Below are 21,640 nucleotides of genomic sequence, written 5' to 3' on the forward strand. Positions count from 1 at the left end.
TGATGAATGCAGTTGTGTTTCAGGAAATGCAGGCGAAGGCTATTGCGGGTCTTCGATCGAAGGCCGAAGGTTGATCTGCGACTTTACCCGCCCGTGTAGGCGAAGGCTCTGGCATGCCTTCGGCCAGAGACCGAAGGTCGACCCGCGGTGCCGGAGAGCAGGAGGAGCGAAGGTTGTGGCGAACCTTCGATTGGAGGCCGAAGAGAGACTCGCGGCGCAGTCACGAGACTAGTTGAAGGTGCACAGTGGACGTCGAAGCCCACATAGTTGCTCAGGGTACAGTTCTAATTACGTAAATGTACTTGATAGTACCATAATGCTCCCGAATATGTCAAGAATGTGGTACTTGAGGGGTGAAACTGTAAATTCTAACGTGGAGTGGTTGAGTACGGGCTATAAATAGGGCCATACTATATCTGAGGTGATTCAGGAATTAAGATTATTCACCCTCTAAACACGTGTCACACCCAGAAGCCTTCTGCTTTCCCTCCAGGAGAAGACCTTCCTTGTTCGGAGACTTAGGTTCCAACAGTGTGTAATCTGGAACCAATTGATATCGGTTCCAAAGGAGAACCGTTTGTAATATAGAATAAGATGTTTGCAATATAGAATGTGGAATCATCACTGTCGCCCATCGTACAGCGGAGCGATGGTCTCTGCCTTGTCCACTTGTTGTGTCCCCATGAAGGGCATCTCACCACAAACCCGGGCGTCGCACTCATTGTGGCCTGCGTTTCTGTGGCGTCAACGACCTTCATGCCCTGCAGTTTCTGTGGCGGCGGCCTTAGTGCCCCGCATTTTTGTGGCGGCGATGGCCTTCATACCCCTATGTTTTCTTTGTGCAAGACGGAGCAAGGGTCTTCCGGCGAGCGCCCTCGGTGAGCTGAGGTGACGGATCCATGGCGGCAGCATACTTGGTGAGTGGAGGCCTAGGATCCACGGTGCTAGTGTCCTCGGCGAGCAAAGGCCCAAGATCAGTAGTGGCGGGGCCAAGCAATGACGATGAGCTCCGTCATATGAGGCCAGCTCGTTTGCCTAGCCTTTTTCTCTTTTTTTTTGGGAAAACCTCATCAGTGCGGTTGTTAAGCCAGCACTGATAGTCGGTGCCCCTTATGGAGTGTCGGTTCTAAAACCGGCACTGTTGATCTTTTTTGGTGTAGTGAGAGTTGTATGTAATATGAAACCAATTTTGTTGCTTCACTAGTAGAACTGTCTGTAATATTATCTACATGCCAAACGGTTCAATCGTAGAACCTTCTCTAATATTGTCCACAAAGCATATGAAGGTTTCTGTTGTAGCAGTCTGCAATGATTTATTATGGCAGATGGTTGTCGAACTGTCTGTAATATCTTGTTTATTCCTAACCCTTTCATGCAGACGGTAGGAAAACCGACTGCTTCGTATATTTTTAGCCTTCTATATTGACTTGTTCTATACTAGTGTCAGGACCACTGTAGAGGGCACACGCCTTTACAACCCCTGCAGGCAGCAAGCCTTTAGAACACCTGCGGGAGGCATGCCTTTGTAACCTCTGATGGGAGCAAGTCTTCACAACACCCTTCTAGGATAGGACTTTCAGAATCCTGGCTTGAGTCCACGTAGGCAGGGGAGATGTCCCCAACACAACCATGGACAAAACTAGGTGGAAAAAGAGTGGCGCACAGGCCCTAGAGTAAATTAAATTTTTAGTAGTAATCGGTTTATTTTGACCATACACCAACGTGAAGTTGTGTATTTTGCACCACCATCATTTTATTTCTAACTTCGCTCATGCAAACAACTATACAGTTTTAACTTTTTAACCCATTCAGTTCATATATGAATCGTCATCCCAACTGTTTTGAGCCCTTCAATCTCTTAATTATCCAACACTAGTAATCATGCACGTGAAATTCATGTGAGTATAAAAATAAATTCAATAATGAATCTTACATTGTGTGACGCACATGCCAAATAACACCGCTCAACTATATATTTTCTAATATGCTTAAAAAATTCTTGTTTAACTTGAGAGGTGTTGTCTTCATATTCTTTCTCATTGTAATTCAATCAGTGTACCAAAAACTATTTCTCAGTTAGTAACCATCCGGTTGAAGAATGAATTGTTACCTTATGCTCATGTGGTAAGTGTATATCATTGTGCCACTGTGCGATGAAGAATATTCACTGTGCAAACTGGCGGTTTTATTGATTCACCATTCCTTGGATCTACAATGGCGGGGAGTCGATGGACATGTGTGATCGAGGTCGTGAAGGCACGTATGTGAAGAGGCGATGATCGAGGTTGCAAAGGCACGGATGTGAGGAGGTGAGGTGGGAGAATCATGGCATGCGTGAAAGATTTCTAGGAGGAGTTTATAAAATGATGATGACTGATTGTTTGGGGTGGTATTTGGAAGGAGATTAATCCATGGGTTTGGGATGGTATTTGGAAGGAGATTGTTGTAATTTGGGAAGAGATTAATCGATGAGTTGAGGCGGTATTTGGGAGGAGATCGTTGTACATATTTTAGAAGGGGGGGGGGGGGGTTCTAGTTATCACGTCGTAGACTCGCAGGACTCTTCCTTTCAACTTGGACTCCCGAACCTCCAATTCCAACTGCTAGGTTCGTTCCTTACTTCTTGGCACCGCCCTCCTTATTCCTCGATCTGTGGACCGCTTCCTTCACCCATCGACGACCTAGTTCTCCTCCTGGGCGTGGACTGGAGATCTGTTCCATTCGGACTGGTTAGGACTCCCAAGCTTGGTTTCATTGTTTGCTTATTGGGTTCTGCTGTATGATCCAATTATTTTCTCTCCAGCCCTATCGAGTTTGTTGTGATTTGTTCGCTTCGGGGTAAACTATGTACTCATACAGATGGTTTTTTCCCTAATTTTTTGGGATGTCGAGTCCACTGAATGCCGCTCAATTCCCCATCTATAAGTATGGATTGTGTTAGGGCAACCACTTCTGTTCCAATCCGCAACCTTTGGTGATCACCGAGTCTGCATGGAACGTCCTTCGCGCTGCAGGCACAACGGTTCACCACAGTACATCCGCCCCTCTAGGGGCATGTGGACCATGTCTCATTCATTTGTGTTGAGATTCGTGTTGAAGAGATAGATGAAAAAATTATATAAAGTAAATGAAAGAATCAACGAATAGATGAGTCTCAGATGAGAGGGATGGACTTCTTAGATAAACTGTGGGTGCACAATGCCATGTGGAGCTGCATTTCTCTGGCCTCCCCCACAGCACCGAGTATCTTGACGGTCGCGTCCTACACCAAAGCTGGCATGCGATGGATCTCCAACTGTAGCTCTTGACGTTCGTTTGTTTGTTACAGCTATAAATACTTGTCTTGCTCCCAATTAATAAAACATAGACTCGGTTATTATCCCTTAAACAGACTGTCCTCTTCACTTATGCTCTACCTCTGCAACACTTTCAAGGAGCTAGTGAATACGGAATGGGGATGGCAGCGACGGGAGTGGCACTGTTGCTGGTGACTATGCTGCACTGGATGGCGGTAGTGCACGCGTCGCACGCCATGTATCCGGAGCTTCAGTCATTGGAGGCAAAGCAGGTCGACGAGACGTCACGCACCGGGTACCACTTCGAGCCTCCCAGGCACTGGATCAACGGTACGTCTTCTTCTTAGATTCTTAATCAGCCTTCGCATTTCTAATATGCATATTAGCTTATCCTTTTATTTCCTTTCATCATTGATAAGCCAGTTCTAATGTTACTATTTTCTGTTGTTTCGGTCTACGATACGAGGAACGATCAGATCCCAATGGTATGCACATTGAACACACAATGTGATTTCTTTGCAAGGTAATTAGTGTATGCGCCGCATGGCATTGTGATGCGATCTGATGCACCTGTACGCAGGGCCAATGTACTACAAGGGCCTATACCACCTCTTCTACCCGTACAAGCCCAAGGGCGCGGTGTGGGGTAACATCGTGTGGGCACACTCGGTGTCGACGGACCTCATCGACTGGACGGCGCTGGAGCCGGGGATCTACACGTCGAAGTCCTTTGACATCAACGGCTGCTGGTCGGGCTCCGCCACCGTGCTGCCCAGCGGCGTGGCGGTGATCATGTACACCGGCATCGACCCGCATAACCACCAGGTGCAGAACGTCGCGTACCCGAAGAACCTCTCTGACCCGTTCCTCCGTGAGTGGGTCAAGCCCAACTACAACCCCATCATCACCCCCCGATCACGGCATCAACGCCAGCGCCTTCCGCGACCCGACCACCGCCTGGCACGGGCCCGACAGGCACTGGCGGCTCCTGGTGGGCAGCAAGGTGAACGAGAAGGGGCTCGCGGTGCTGTACCGGAGCCGGGACTTCAAGCGGTGGGTCAAGGTGCACCACCCGTTCCGCTCGGGGCTCACCGGCATGTGGGAGACTGGGAGTGCCCGGATTTCTTCGCCGTGGCGGAGGAAGTCGAGTACGTGCTCAAGGTGAGCCTTGACCTGACGCGGCACGAGTACTACACGGTCGGCACGTACGACCACGCCACGGACCAGTACGTCCCCGACGCCGGCTTCCCCGACAACGGCTACGGCATCCGGTACGACTACGGGGACTTCTACGCGTCCAAGTCATTCTACGACCCGGTGAAGCGCCGCTGCATCCTCTGGGGCTGGGCCAACGAGTCCGACACCGTCCCCGACGACCGCCGCAAGGGCTGGGCCGGCATTCAGGTCACGACCGCGAACCACAGTGGACACACAAATGCTACACTACATATTGCACGCGTCAACTACTACCGATGTATGAACGTGCCGGTGCACCGCTAATGCTCGCATGCAGGCGATCCCGAGGAAGTTGTGGCCATCGCCGCGCGGGAAGCAGCTGATCCAGTGGCCGGTGGAGGAGATCAAAGCGCTGCGAGCGAAGCATGTCAACGTCAGCGACAAGGTCGTCACGGGCGGGAACTACTTCGAGGTTACCGGCTTCAAGTCCGTGCAGGTTGGTGCACCACTCGCTGCAGCTCAACAGGTTCAACGATGTCATGATCCACGTGAGCACGACGGATTATTGTTGCCTGATGATGATGTAGTTGTGCAGCCGGTTCGTCTCAGTCGGACGTGGAGATGGCGTTCGCGATCAAGGACCTGAGCAAGGCGGAGGACTTCGACCCGGCGTGGCTCATCGACCCGCAGGCGCTCTGCAAGAAGCGCAGCTCGCGCGTCAAGGGCGGGGTGGGACCGTTCGGCCTGTGGGTGCTAGCCGACGCCGACCTCACGGAGAGGACGGCCGTCTTCTTCAAGGTATTCAAGACCAATAGCAGCAAACACGTCGTCCTCATGTGCAACGATCCTACAAGGTCGTCGTTCGAGTCGCAGGTCTACAGGCCGACCTTTGCCGGCTTTGTCAAAGTCGACATCTCCAAGACGAAGAAGATCGCCCCCAGGACACTGGTGCGCATGCACACACGGATTCACGTTCTAAAATAATGCATGCATGCACATGATTTCACACATTGGCCACCATGAAAATTTGGTTACTTCACATGACTGCAGATCGACCACTCCGTGGTAGAGATCTTTGGAGCGGCGGCAGGACGCGCATCCTGACGAGGGTCCACCCGAAGAAGGCCATCGGCGATGCCGCGCACCTCTTCGTCTTCAACCACGGCGAGTCGGACATCAAGGTGACCAACCTGGACGCCTGGGAGCTCAAGACCCCCAAAATGAATGAGCCGCAGCAGTAGCACGATCGAGGACTAGTGGTGGTAGCCTAGCTGTAGCCGTAGCGAGCTAGCATCTTTAGCTGAGATTAATTAACTAGGATTAGGAAATGGTTTGGTTTGTTTCATTCAAATCATCACAGATTGTTCTCCACTGCAACGAATTGAAGCACTGGATGCGGGAATTCTTTTTATCGTGAGTGAAGCTCAGTGGATGGAATTCTTTCAGTCTGAAAAATGTGGATACTTATTTTTTTAAGGTAAAAAAATGTGAGTTACTGATGATAAAAAGGGTTTCTCATTTTGCACATGAGGTTTTGCACTTCTTTAGAGCGGCCAGTTGCGATCCAACAACCACTGCAGAGTGCGAGTACAAGAAACTGTCAAAATGCCGAATAGTTAGTCGGTTAGTTACTGCAGGTCTCATGTTTAAGGGCTAACAGTCATACCAGTTGCAACCGACACCCGTTTATATATATACCCATATACCCGAGGGAAAAAAATCTATAATGGTTTATCTGTGTCTTGTGTGCGTTACTCAGTGTGTGATACGGAACATTTCCCATATTGTGCATAGCAGTGCTTGTAATTTTGAGTTCAACTTCAAATTATTCCTCAAAAAAGGTTCACCTTAAAATTTCATTGCAAGGTTCATAAATATTTTATATCTTCAATATATATTTCATTTTAACATTTTTACAATCTTCTTCATAAAAATTCTAGAGCTCTTTTACGGTGGTCCATACTACCTAGAGGTAGGAGGTAGTATAAATCTAATCTGACGATCCACGTAATTGGATATTTTGGTAATTATGATAATTTTGTTAAAATTACCTACCATGCTTTTGCTAATAGAAAGATCGACGTCGTAAACATTGGATCGCTAACCCTAGCTGATGGGTAGCAAATGAACTCTCATGCCAAATACAGATTAAAATATTAAAACGGTAATGAAATATTACTTTCATACCATATATTTTTCTCCCAAAAATAATCCTAATACTACCATACTACTCACATATACTACCTATACTACCGGTGAGAAATGAGTAGTATCCTGGTTAATCTGGACCGTTAGACTCTAAAAATAGATGGCTTATATTAATTTTGGACCACCGTAAAATTTCTCAAATTCTAAACCCCCTTTGGAATTCAAACTCAAATTTCTCAAAGAAAAAAGGAACGAATTCGGTTTGGAATTACCAGAACTGGCCTTACCAATGACCAAAAGTGTTTTCCTTGCTACACAAAGACAACGGTGTTATTCTCCTAACCTCGTTTACAGGCAGTAGTACTATTTCCCCCTTCTTTTTCAGAAGCCAAATTGTCCAGTTTGTATCCGTAATTTTCACATGCTATAAACAGGAGCTTCCACTGTAAGATTGTCGAAGATTATTTTTTATAATACGTTCGTAAATTGACTATTAGAATAAGTAGATCGGATCTAATCTAATCTAGAACTAAAGCTATCGAATAGGTCCTCTATCGGGGTTACCGACTCTTATCTAACCATAATCGATAGGGAGTTGTCTTCCTTTACGTTTAAGTAGATAGATCTGGTTTGAATACTGATCGTTTCGAGTTAGGTAACCAATCTAAACATTCCTAGTATGTACTTTCTTGTTTTCGGGTGTATCAAGTAGTACTGATTCGGTTCCGTGGTATCTAGAGCTGTCTAATGTGTGTTATGCATATCCTGTTTGGTAATGATATATTCTTTATGCGCATTATACACTATAGTTAGATATTTGATAAAGATGAATTTGTACCGGTATTGGTGGAGAATGCTTATAATCTGCTAGACGCATGGAAGCATCAAGATGAAATTTCGTTAAGTAGCTCCATCGCTCAAACTGAACTTTAGGTGTAACTGAAAGAAACAGCACTTGTTGTCAATTGTCTCCATTGTAGATTCTAGATAGCATCTTATGGTACCACTGTACCAAGGTCAACTAGAACGAAAACAAGGCATGCGGCAGCACCGAAAGAAGTCATGAGAACCGATGAGGGCATGAGGCCACCTTGATGTAATGTGCCCGTGTTCTGCTCACTAGAGAAAGGCACATCTTAGCGTAGGCGTCGTTCCAGGCTGGTCCACTGCTTCCACTCTCGTGAACAAACATGGTGGCACGTACGCCTCCCCCACTGCACGCCACCACAGTTCCGGCAGACATCGTGGTCAGGGCAGGGCCGCTTCGCCGCCACGCAGGTGCGCGCCACGCCGACGGAGCAGCCGTACGCGAGGGCGCACTTGCGCTCCGCGTTCGGCCGCATGCGTTGCCAAGAACAGCCCAGCCGGTGCAGTGGAGCCCCGCAGGCCGAGACGGTGCAGCCAATGGACCGCGGGAGCTCCCATGAATCACGGCCGACGCGGCGGCCACTGGCATCTGCAGCACGCACGACCGCCTTTGCCCTTTCGGGAGGTTTCCAGGGCAGCTGGCGAGCCCGCAACTTGAGGGTAGGCGTGTCTAGAGAGTGAAAGTGGAGTGAGAGATTCGATGACTCGGGGAAGGAATCGGGTGACCGCCAGCTCGAAGGAGGCACTAGCGCTGTAGGCTGGGTTGGTGAGACTGCTAGTTGCTGCGATGCGGCTCTTGCCAACGCCAAGTGGAGGAAATGATTTGGTTTCCGAGGTGGTGAGGCTTCGGCTCGGTGGAGTTCGCGGCGGCTGTGACAATGATCGTGCCCACGGGCTGTGAGTGACACGATCGTTGTATCTCGGTGGAGTTTGAGGTAGAGATACTGTCCCGAGGTCGCGCTACGCTTTTGCCATATTGAGAGGGGCAAATGGGCATGGCCAACCTGCATGTCCATCGTTCCGGCTCCAGTCCAGTTAGGTGGTGACGCTGATGGTTCAAACCCCGTCTGTTCCACGGTGCAGGATATAAAAACTATTTTTCACGATACATAAAGTATTTTTTTTATAAACGGTTTATATGATAAATCGTCTAAATAGCTACTGTAGTTTCGAGCTATTTGTAGAAACAAATTTTTATATACAATTGCTTACAACAACCGTCTCTGACAATATGATGATTATCTTATGTAGTTTCTTATGTGAATCGTCTCTAAAAATAAGATGATTATTACAGATGATTTCTTATGTGAACCGTCTATGTAAAAGATTATTTTTAAAAGCGATTACTTATGTGAACTGTCTGTAAAAATTGAATAATTTTCACATACAATTTCTTATGTAAATCACATCTAGCAATCTTAAAAAAAAAAATCTTAACCTTCATATAAAGTCGGTTATGAACAAATTTTACATAAAAATTATAGCCCTCGATAAGATATATAATTTTATATATATAATTTTATAGTTAAAAACTTTTTCATTTAAAGTAATTTAGATGTTCAAATAATCATATGAAGTTTCAAACAAAAGAGGTCAAAAGGATTACATATGTAATTAATATCATTATTTCTTATGCGGTAGGATGGTAAAAATGTATCGTACGAGGTAAGAGGTTTTAGGTTCGAGTGCTACGAACCGCATGTGTGTGAAAAATCACGTGACTTGTGACGGCACGACCGCAGGGTGCTTGGGCAAAAAATCGGTTTTTAGAAAGAAAAAAAAACATCAATTGAAAAATCGATTAATAGAAGAGATTCTTGAAATAAACCATCTGTGAAAATATATTACCATATACGTCCCAATAATACATTTTCAAAAACAGTTTCTTTTACACTATAAAAATTGTCTATTTTCATAGTTCTTTAATATAAACGAATAACTAAATGTATGTAGAAATAGATTAGTATCCGACGACCAGCGTTCTTTCCGAGGATGAACGGCTCGTGGGTTGCGATTGCGACGTGTCGAGAAGCAGGCACTGAGGTGATGAATGTTCTGTTCTGCGCATTAGTTGCGTTACGTTTGCTTGCCCGTCTCTGTACAAAGGGGGGAAAAGCCAGTTCGGAGTCCGGTCTCCAAGCCTGTTACAGGCAGCCCGGCAAGGAGCAAATACGCCAAATGGGCTCCTCACAGGCTGAACTTGCCCTAGAATCATCTCACACTGAATATGACCATTTTGGTAGCCCACGACAGGTAGTCCAACAAGAGATATCACATAGCATTACAGATGCACCACCCTTGAGCTTTTTTATTTTATATTTCAAAAATTAAAAATTAAAAAACTAGAAGTTCATTCGAAAAAATTACAAAAATAACATATTATCATCTATTAGAAAGGTGACGGACTGTCTGTCACACTTTTAACAGGGGATAGGTTTTAAAAGAATAAAGATATCATCTTTCTAACGGGTGACACGTTAAAAAAACATGACGTTTCATTGCTCTAAAAATTCAAAACACTATCAAAATAATCATGAAAATTTTAAAAAATATGCAATTTATTTTTTCAAAAAAAATTCAACTCAAACAATTACTTTTACAATGAGAAACAAAAAGGATAATTTTATTATACACAGTTTGACATAAAAAGACAAATTACTTTTTTATAGCTAGATCATAGTATCATTTACAACATACATTTTTTCGAATTTTTAGTGTCTTGAATTTTGAGAGTTAGATAAGTCTTTCAATGTTTTTTTATTTTTTAACCTATCATCTGTTAGAGTACGACACCTTTATTTTTTAAAAACTATCACATGTTGAAAAAGCGACGGGTGGCTACCACCCTTCCAACAGTCAAGAATAACCTATTTTTACAATTTCTTCAGACAGAAACCTAGTTTTGCAATTTTTTATTTTCAAAATATAAAAAAATCCACCACCCTTCATATCCAACTCAGATTTAAATGTGCTTGTACTTCGAGTTCCAAGATGCGAACCTCGTGTTGAGCTTGCTTAGATTAAAAAGAAATTGAGATGTTCAATGCGAAAAGAAAAGGAAAAACTTGGTGACCGCCAATAATTGAATCAACTATGTATGTAGGCACGAGTGAAGTATGAATTCTGGCGCGAAAGCAGACGTTATTTCACAACATTTGCAGAAGGATACGGGGAAATCAGCTTACAGATGACAAAAACGTGCTGTTAAAGCAACACATCAATCACTGGGTTCACGAGGAAACTGTTCTAGCGATCCAACACCAGGTACCTTAAAATTTATAACTCCATGACATACGATGCTAACATCATAAACAAAGTACAAAACATGTTGCAGGGACAGGAATGATAGCTTGGCATTTTCCAATATCTGAAACTGCAAAACATTACAGCCTCCTCCCTCTTCTGCCACCCTTTCTGCGCGTGCTGTCAGTTGGGATTGGAGTCACATCCTCTGTTCAACAAACACAGAATGAAGAAAGGGTTAATCTTCAATTTCGGCGTTGTGCAATAGATTTACATTTGGCACAGAAACAGAACGGCAAGAACACCTAACAGCAAATGCAGATAAAATACTCTGGTGCGTGGAATATTTTAAAAATAGACCGTATGCTCACCAATGCGTCCAATCTTCATGCCAGAACGTGCAAGAGCTCTAAGCGCAGATTGAGCGCCAGGGCCTGGAGTTTTTGTCTTGTTTCCACCCGTAGCACGGAGCTTAATGTGCAGAGCAGTGATTCCAAGCTCCTAAAGAAGGTACATGCACAGTAAATATCAAGTACCCAATGACAGTCAACAAATCCTACATATGAACAAGTAGCTCAGTACCTTGCATCTTTGTGCAACATCCTGGGCAGCAAGCATAGCTGCATAATGGGATGACTCAGTCTGCTTTGACCTTCATGCCACCTGCCAAACAAAATTATACAACCATGAATGTAAATCAATAATGTCAAATAAATCTGATAGATGTTGAGCATCAAAGCAGTCCATAAAAGCAAATTGTGTAAAGATGTAGACACAGATTGAATTACAAAGATCTACAATGGAATCAACAAAGCGTGATTAAATCATACTGAATACAAAGTGAAATGTGAACCAAAAGACAACCATAGAAAATGATCTTGAAAAAGACAAGACTGGCATAGCATGCTTCATCTATCCTTTGAAAACTACAATTGTGCATAAAAGGCACAGCTGCAAAGATGTAGAAACTAATAAGGCAGCTTTAATCAAGTTGCTGACTTAGTAGTTAGTACAAGAAATTGATCGGCCAGCTGTAATCATTCTGTGGACCTAGTGAAAGACACTGATAGGGTTGCTCAAGGAACAGTAACTTTGTTAACAACCATCAAGAAAAATGTCCAGTACATGGTTTTAAGAAGATACAATCAATATCACTGAGATTAAAGCTTAACATGTATGAAATATTATCATGTTTTCCTCCAATAGAAGCATTCCTCTATACTACCACGCACTGGATACCATTATAAATATAAGGCTGACAAAACAGAAGTGCAGAGCTAAAGTCTAAAATTTTCAAACAAAAAGAGAACCTATCGTGTGTGGAAAAGGATTTAGTGTGGAAATGGTTTGGAACGGTGAAGAACTCGGGAGAAGCAATGCAAAAAAAAGCAGCTGCATGCTAAAAAGAGGGGAACCCAATGGCAAGATGGAGACACCTGGAATTGAATGTACAAAAAGAAAATGTTCCAGAGAAAAACTCTCTAGTCCATCTTGTGAATTCTGGATGGCTTGACATGCTCCCATAAACCAAAAGCACACCATCTTAAAAGCCACACTTGCAAAGAGAATTAACAACCTCCAGAATCAAACACCGATGGTGAGACCGTGAGAACCAATTACTCAGGAAGATCTGTCATGGATTTGTTAACGTGAACATTGAGGCAAACTTGGGTGAAAGCAGAAACGCCTCCAAGAGCTCATCGATGGGTAGTCACCGCTGGAGAGACAGCTGGCACACCATGCACCGTCAAGTCAGCGAGTTAAAAAGGGGAGGAGGCAGAGTATGTGGGTGGCCAGGAGGTTGGATGGTTTGGACTCACATTTCAAGTTTTGTTAGACTGAACAGGATAACAATTAGCAATTGTGGTTTAGTTGAAGAGTTTTGCTTTCCTAATGTAGTTCCTGAATTTTGATACAGCTATAAGAGTGATAAAGTGCATGAAATTATACAGAATTCATTTTGAAAGCATGTTCACTTCCAAGATCTAGACATCTCGATTTGATTTGGCAAAGAGTTGCAAGGGTGACAAACTCAGAAGAAGCAATGCAGAAAGCTGCTGCTACATACTGGAGATGCACTACAGGAAACTCAATGCCATGATGAGACATCTGGAACTGAAACAGGAAGAGAAGAAATTCCAGAGAAAAACTCTCTGGTCCCTCATTGTCAATTTTGCATGGCTATGACTCGACACGCTCCCACAAAATAAAAGGAGGCGATCTTAAGGGCCATGCACACAAAGCAAATTCACAAGCTCAGTAACCAACCAGCAAGCTCAAAATATGGACAATCGCAAATATAAGAACATTGGTCGTCTGCAGTTATACATCACAAACTGCTATGCAAAAAAGTACAACAGATGTTGATAACAAAGAAACATCACACAAGTGGCATGGCACATACTAAAAAAGGATCATGCTCAGTAAACACGAAGCTTTAGGCGAAATCACCAAGTTATTGGCAGACTTGTATGTACAAACTTAAAACCTTAACCTCGAGTGATTGGCTTTCCAGGTGTCTGTGAGAAGTTCAATCACGCTTCACCCAAATAGCTACCATACATTACCTAATAAGGTACATTATTTGTCTTACAAGCTACAAGTTCAATAAAACATTTCAAGAGGTAAACCTAAGCTGAGCAAAAGAGCGCCTTACCATTCCAAAGCTAGAATAGCAAGTTTATTCTAAATGACGACGAACCATCTATACAGATCATGGTACACCGTCACAGTATATGACCATGGTCACACACAAGGATCCCACTTAAGTACAACAAAGGAGACAAATACGAGCACCAAATACTCCAACTAAAATGGTAAGTTTTACATTAGTGCTACACACAGCCAACGATTGTATCATAACGATACCAACTTTATGACAAGAACCGAGTGTTTTCAATTGGGGGGGGGGGGGGGGGGGATAAATACCAGTGATGCGGACGAGCGTCTCCCTCCCGGACAGATCCGTGACATGCTGCAAGAACGAAACCAAACACAACGCTGTCTCAGTGCCGAGCACCACGCCGCGCCTAGCACAACTAGAGGGGCAGCACAAAAAAGGACGGCAGGTTATGGAACTCACGATGAAGGTGTCGTTGAAGGAGGCGAAGATGCGCGCGACGCCGAAGACGTACTAGCCCTCACGGACGGCGGGGCCGAGCGTCACGTTCTCCTCCTTGGGCTCCCGCGCCTTCTTCCTCCCGGACTGCACACGCACAAGCAAGACCAGGACGGATCAGCACGGAAGACGAACCGGACGTGAGCCAACGAAGAAAGGAGAGGAGGGGGTGGCGTTACCATGGCTTCGACTGCGTGCTCGCGGCGGGGGGCGGGCGGGCGGGCGGCGGCGGCGGGGAGGAGGAGGAGGAAGGCTAGGTAGGGTTCGGCGAGAAGAGGGGGTTGGCGAAATGTGTAGAGATAGACTCCAGCGCGGAGTGGGCGGACGGCTGAGCGGCCTTTTTTCTCAGAGACGAAAGGTCTTGGTTGATTGTATGGCCCAGTGGGCACTTAGCTAGTCTACTGGGCCTGGGCGCGTATTTCCTTGTTCCTTTCCTTCAGGGTTTTAACCAGTGAAACAAATTTTATATGGCTATATTTAAAAAGATTCTTATAAGATTCTATCTATACTATTTATTATATGATCTAATATCTGAATTGAAGAAAAAAGAGAGAAAATAAATAAATATCATCATAAGAGAAAGTATTTTTCGTAAGATCGAATCCCATAAAATTTGCTTCGTTCAACCAGGCTCATCGTTCCATATCGAGAGCACTTTTGCTGAACTTGCATCTAAGGACGTGTTTAGATCCTTTGCGGACGCTCGTCTCTGCTTGCCGGCAAAGAATCAGTCGGTTACTTGCGTTTGGTTATTTGATGGTTGCATCGGTGCTAATGTTTTTTAGCTTTTTCTTTGCCAGCCTGAGTGAGCAAAATTGGCACTCCGTCACTCGCTCGGTAAGGCGAGCAAATGAAGCAAACACGCCCTAAGTGAAGCGAGTTTAAATATATTTTTAATCATATTCTGCGTGCCTTCATAATTCACAATAATCTATTGTGCAATCTGATTACCAAAACTAAAGAGAAGAATATGTGCTCTGGCATCGTTCCTTTTTCCGAGGGGTACTCCAATCAAACACAAGTGGGGAGTTGCGAGTGAAGAACATAACAATTTATCATGGCAAAAGGTGGCACGATAATAAGTCTACCGAGCCCAGATTCTATATCCTTCTAGCTTGTTAATTCAGCAAGTAGGGAAATCTTGCTGCAACACTGTAGAATGCAATACTGTTACTTAAGCCATCAACGCTAGGGGCACCGCATGCACCTGTCCATTGTGAATTGGGTGAGAAAATAGGAGTTTGCTGAATATGGTTTCTGTCATTGCTTGGCTGTACCGCCCAAACATCATCAAGTCCTAAGACAGCATCCGCGTGATCGTGAGTCAGAATAATCTGCACTTCACAGAACCCTCTAGGTCATGCCGTCCGTGTGAATTGATCATCAAGATTTTAGTTGATTAAGACTGAGAATGAAAGCGGAACTACTCAACGCAATAATTCAATTAGATCAGATGCGGCAGTTAAATAGAGTACACGGAGGCTTAGAGATAGAAACAGATTACATGCCGTGATTATGAGAAGCTAAACATGGAAACTATCTAAACGGCCTCCGGAGATGGCGTGCGCCTGCTGCCGCTGCATGGTCCTATAGAACGCATGAGAATGAACATGCTAACACGCCCCCGCAGTTGGAACGTCGACATCAGCCATGACTGGAGACATTCAAACTGGATCGGAACTCCGTAAAAACAGAGGTAGGCAGACCCTTAGTGAATATGTCCGCATACTGCGAGGTGGTAGGCACATGAAGAACTCGGATCTCCCCAGTAGCGACTTTGTCCCGAACAAAGTGTAAATCAATCTCAACATGTTTGGTGCGCTGATGCTGTACCGGATTTGTTGAGAGATAGACTGCACTGATATTATCACAAAACACCACAGTAGAACGCCTGGGACAGAAATGAAGCTCCTGAAGTAACTGCCGGAGCCAAGTGACCTCTGCAACGGCATTAGCGACTGCCCGATATTCGGCCTCGGCACTGGAACGAGACACCGTCTGCTGGAGCTTCGACGACCAGGAGATCAAATTATCGCCCAAAAACACTGCATACCCGGAGGTAGAACGACGAGTATCCGGACAGCCAGCCCAGTCGGCATCGGAGTATGCAACCAGGTCACAACCAGAAGAACGATGCAGCTGTAGACCATAGTCCAGGGTGCCCTTGATATAGCGGAGAACACGCTTGATCAAGGCCAAATGCGGCTCACGGGGATCATGCATATAAAGACAGATCTGCTGCACGGCATAAGAGATGTCCGGGCGGGTGAAAGTGAGATACTGAAGGGCGCCAGCGAGAGCACGGTAATCAGTGGCGTCGGTAACAGGAGTCCCATCAGCAGAGAGCTTAGCATTAGTGTCAATTGGAGTGGAACAGGGTTTGCAGTCGGTCATGCCAGCACGATCCAAGATCTCAAGCATATAGTGACGCTGTGACAAGAACATACCATCAGTACGCCGAGAAACAGACATCCCAAGAAAATGATGTAGGCTGCCAAGATCCTTCATAGAGAATTCCACAGTAAGAGAACTGATAATACTGCGTAACAGATCTCCAGAGGAGGCAGTCAGAATAATATCATCAACATAAAGGAGTAAGTATGCCATGTCTGACCCACGCCGAAGAACAAAGAGAGATGTATCGGATTTTGCTTCAACAAAACCAGAGGACCGAATAAAGGTGGCAAACCTGCTGTACCAGGCTCGGGGCGCCTGTTTCAAGCCATAGAGTGACTTATTGAGGCGGCACACATGATCAGGCTTGGAGGAATCGATAAAACCAGACGGTTGTGCACAATAGACCGTCTCACTCAGGGTGCCATGGAGAAAAGCATTCTTCACATCCAACTGATTAACGGGCCAGTTGCGAGATAATGCCAGAGTTAGAACTGTGCGGATGGTGGCTGGCTTCACAACGGGACTGAAAGTCTCACCGAAATCAACACCAGGGCGCTGTGTGAAACCCCGAAGGACCCAGCGGGCTTTGTAACGATCAAGCGTACCATCAGGATGCAACTTGTGCCTGTAGACCCACTTCCCGGTAACAATGTTGGTACCACTTGGTGGAGGTACGAGATCCCAGGTATTGTTCGCTTGGAGAGCGGTGAATTCCTCTATCATAGCATCCCGCCAGTTTGGGTCGGCCAAGGCACTGCGGTAGGTCTTTGGAAGAGGAGACAATGCAGTGGCGTGCAAGTCAAGAATCTCCTTTGGCTGTCGAAAACCATGCTTCCCCCGAGTAACCATAACATGATCATTGACGACGGCCGAGACTGGAATCGCACCTGGTGGAAGCTGTGCGTCAGAGCCAGGCGTGCTGGTGTGCGGCAGTGAAGATGAGCCAGCTTCCTCCGAGGACCGGGCCGAAAGCCGCCCGTCATTTGAGACTGAGGGCGGGATGGTGGGCGGAAGTGGCCCAGAGGCCAACGGCCTAGAGACCGTCGAGGGCCCAGCAGAGGCGGGGGAACTGGGCTCCACCGTGGCTGGCCCATGGAGGGGAGCTGCTGCAGACGGGCTGGTTGAGGTCGAATGTTCCAGGGCCCCGCTGGCAACAGCCCGAGAGGTGGATTCATCGGGGGCAGCGGGAGACCGGTCGAGGATGGCAACACCAGGACCTGCAAGACCTGTACCTGCAACAACTGGTGAACCAATAGGGCTAGGCACATAGTCAAACTCCGAAAGAAAATCAAAGTTGGATGAAGGGAGTGGGGCAGGAAGCTCGGCAAAAGGAAAAGAAGATTCATCGAAAGTAACGTGACGAGAGATAATTAGGCGGTTGGTGGCAAGGTCAAGACAGCGGTAGCCCTTGTGTTCCGAGGGATAACCTAAGAAGACGCAAAGAGTGGACCGAGGAGCGAGCTTATGTGGAGTGGTGGCAGATAGGTTAGGGTAGCACTTACAACCAAAAATACGAAGGTGATCATAGGAAGGATGAACGCCGTACAACGCAAGGTACGGAGTCTGGAAGTCAAGTGTCTTGGTTGGGTGGCGGTTGAGGAGATAGGTGGCCGTGTGAAGGGCTTCCACCCAGTAGGGTGCCGGAATGCTGGCCTGAAACATCAGGGAACGCATGATATTGTTAGTGGAACGAATGATGCGTTCGGCGTGACCGTTTTGGGGGGAAGTGTGGGGACATGACATGCGAATGGTGGCACCATGAGTGAGGAGGAAGAGGCGGGCGGTGGAGTTATCAAACTCTCGACCGTTGTCGCACTGGACGGTCTTAATCGTGGTGCCAAACTGAGTAGCGACATAAGAAAAAAAGTTAGAAAGAGTAGGAAATGTGTCTGACTTGAGGCGTAAAGGAAAAGTCCATGAGTAATGGGAGCAATCATCAAGAATTATAAGATAGTATTTATATCCAGTGACACTAGCAATTGGGGAGGTCCACAAATCACAGTGTATTAAATCAAAATTCTTGAGAGCACGAGAGTTGGACTGAGTAAAAGGAAGGCGCACATGGCGACCTAACTGACAAGCATGACACAAAGTTTCTAACTCACTTTTATTACAAGCAGAATCCAAAGAAGGTGCTAAACGAGATAAGGACTCGTGGCCAAGATGACCGAGCCGGCGGTGCCAAAGCACGGGAGGGGATGTGATGGCAGCGAAGATGTGAGGATGGGTTGGTGGCCGAAAGGAGTAGAGCTCCCCAGAACTATTGCACCTGACGATCATGTTCCGTGTTACCAGATCCTTCACAGAGAGGCCAAAAGGGTCAAATTCGACAGAACAATGATTGTCAGTAGTGAAACGACGGACAGATATGAGGTTCTTAATAATGTGCGGGGAGATAAGAATATGATGTAAATGCAAAGGACGTTCTGTCATAGGAAAAGAAGTAGACCCAACACCAGTAACAGGTAATAAGGAACCATTGCCGACAATGATATTAGATGGGGTAAAAGAACTAGGTGGGCGAATATGAGATAAAGAGTCGGAGTTTGAGGCCATGTGAGAGGAAGCACCTGAGTCCATATACCAGTTGTTGGTCGGTGGAGGAGTGAGGGTCATGGTGTTGAAGTTCTGCGCCAAAGCCTGTTGATCCCATGACCAGGACTGCTGCTGGGGTGGTGTGGCGGGAGGGACGCCGTAGTAAGGTGCAGGGGCAGGCGGGCCTGCAAACTGATGGCCGGCGAATTGCTGCTGGAGGGGCGTGCTGGCGACGAGAGCCTGGGGTCGAGGAGGCAGTGGCGCAAGAGGGGGGTGCGGACGCGCGCCAGGCTGTCCTGGCCAGACGGCAAAGGTCCCCGTAAGTGGGTTCCAGTGCGGCGGCCAGGTACCAGGCGGGCGCGGCGGACCGCCCTGTCCGCCCCCGTTCCCGTTGTGGCGCCAGCGCCGACGACTTCTGTTAGAGCCACCCCCGGTCCCGTAGCCACCCTGTCCGCCTTGACCGCCAGCACTGATGGGGCCGCCATGTCCTGGGACGCCGCCGCCATGCCCGGTGGCACTAGGGCCACCAGTGGCGCCTGGGTTGGAGACGCCAGGGCGCGACGCAGGAGGACGCGGTGGTGTGGTGGCCATGAGCGCCGTCTGAGTGGAAGATTTGCTGGCAAGGGTCACCTCCTCGATAAGCAGATCCGCACGGACGTCGGAGTAGGAAGGAAACGGGCGCGTGCGCTTGATCAGCGCTGCCATGTGGGAGTATTGCTCGCTCAGGGCGCGTAGAACATTGAGAACTAGGGTGCGATCCAAGACCGGCTCACCCAATGTCCCCAGAGCGTCCGCCATACGCTTCATCTTGTTGCAGTAATTGGTGACCGAAAGATCTCCCTGAACGAGAGTCTGGAATTCGGCATCAAGGATGATGGCACGGGTTTCCTTATTGCCGATGAACTGGTCTTCGAGGCCGAGCCAGATGGAGCGCGATGTCGGGGAAGTGGAGGACACCGCTTCGATGAGCTCGGGCGACACCGTGCCGAACAGCCACGACTTGACTGTGCAATCCATGCGGTGCCAATGAGGAACCGTGGAGAAGTCGTCGTCGGAGAGCACCAGACAATCGAGGGCATATTTGGTCACGGTGTTGAGGAAGAGCGTACGCCAGCGGCTGTAGACCGGGGACGTCTGCTCGAGGACGAGGGGGATCATCGTCTTGATGTTGGACACCGCGACGGCCTGAGCGTGAAGCTGGGACTGCTCCAGATTCTCATGCTTGGCAAGGCGACGAGCGGCCTCCTCCGCCCTGGCAGTAGCAGCCTTGGCCTCGGCGGTGGCTGTTTCGGCTGCGGCGAGGGCGTCGGCTGCAGCCTTCTTGAGCGCAGCGTCCTGCGCGGCCTGGGCGGCGGCGTCGTCGGACAACATTGAGAGGGTGGGAGCGCCGGTCAAGAGGAGCGACGGCGGCGCGGGAGGCGGGGAGCGCGTCGTCGGTTGTGAAGCCCGCTCGACGGAAGCACGCCGCGGCGATTAGGGGTAGCGGAAGCGAGGGGATCGGCCCCTCTCTGATACCATGAAAGCGGAACTACTCAACGCAATAATTCAATTAGATCAGATGCGGCAGTTAAATAGAGTACACGGAGGCTTAGAGATAGAAACAGATTACATGCCGTGATTATGAGAAGCTAAACATGGAAACTATCTAAACGGCCTCCGGAGATGGCGTGCGCCTGCTGCCGCTGCATGGTCCTGTAGAACGCATGAGAATGAACATGCTAACAGAGAATGAATTATTTTCATAAAAAAGAATGCACAATCAAGATCTCATCGAATAAATGGAAGGAACTTTGTGGTGGACGAAACACCGGAGAACTTGTTATCTGAAGGTCTTGCCAGCATCGATTAAGATGTACTTGTGGGTTCCATCATCATGGGAATAGTCTATCAAGAGGGAGGTGTTCAGCCTGAAAGCAAACAGAACTTGTATTCACCTAAGCACTCGCAAGCTTATTTGGTAGAACTTTACAACCTGTGCGGTAACCTTTTCTTTTCTTTACTTTTATGTGCACAGTGTGTCGCTATGAATAGTCAATAGATAAATAGTATTTTTTTTTAAAGACGATAAAAAAAATACTTACCTAGCACTCCAAGCTGTCGTCCTTGGGCTCAATCTGCCGCGGCGGATGTGTATTTTTTTTTTAAAAAAGACGATAAAAAGATACTTACCTAGCACTCCAAGCTGTCCTCCTTGGGTTCAATCTGCCGCGGCGGATGTTCGGCCCACGTGCCCCTTCGTCGTTACGCCTGTAGTCTTGGACTACTGCTTCGCTACCCTGGGTTCCGCTACTTGCTACTCCCAGTCAGCATGTATGGTATTTCCTAGGTCGTTGGATCCATCAAAACTGAAAAAATTAAACTAAAAATCTATTCTCACCAAATTAAGTTAAAGAAAAAATTAAATAGTGACCCAAAACTACCCATTAGATACCCATTTGTATTCCTACTTCCCGCAGACTCGCAAAGTCGAGAGCTCCATGGGATACCACTCTAATAGTTGAACTCGATATAGCCCCACCGAAACACTTCGGGTGTGATTGGTTATCCGTACGAGTCTAGCTTGTATGGATCATATATGCAGGCTAAACAGAGTCATATTTGTTGAGAAGAAAAGTGTTTGGTTGGTTGTATCTGTCTGGATAGGCTGAGCTGAGATTAGGTTTGGTTGATCGAATCTGAGATCGTATGAGCGGATGCACGAATTGAAACATTGATCGTTTATATCCGTATGTAAATATTTTTTAACATTGACAAGTAGCCCTGCATGCATGAGCAGATACAAACTTTGTATACGCTAAACTAGATTGCGAAGGAAAGCTCAAATCAGATCAACCAAACACGTTTATCTTCAAGATTATAC

At 46.8% G+C, this 21,640-nt stretch overlaps 2 pseudogenes; one reads left to right on the plus strand and one right to left on the minus strand.

Annotated features, from left to right (window-relative positions):
• The first annotated feature begins 3,876 nt into the window (after positions 1-3,876).
• Positions 3,877-5,713, plus strand: LOC133923486 (beta-fructofuranosidase, insoluble isoenzyme 3-like; annotated as a pseudogene).
• Positions 5,714-10,599: 4,886 nt separating this feature from the next.
• Positions 10,600-14,614, minus strand: LOC133925462 (small ribosomal subunit protein uS11y-like; annotated as a pseudogene).
• Between the last annotated feature and the right edge of the window lie 7,026 nt (positions 14,615-21,640).

The sequence above is a fragment of the Phragmites australis genome, chromosome 7, assembly GCF_958298935.1.
Source record: "Phragmites australis chromosome 7, lpPhrAust1.1, whole genome shotgun sequence".
In the NCBI taxonomy this organism is placed as follows: domain Eukaryota; kingdom Viridiplantae; phylum Streptophyta; class Magnoliopsida; order Poales; family Poaceae; genus Phragmites; species Phragmites australis.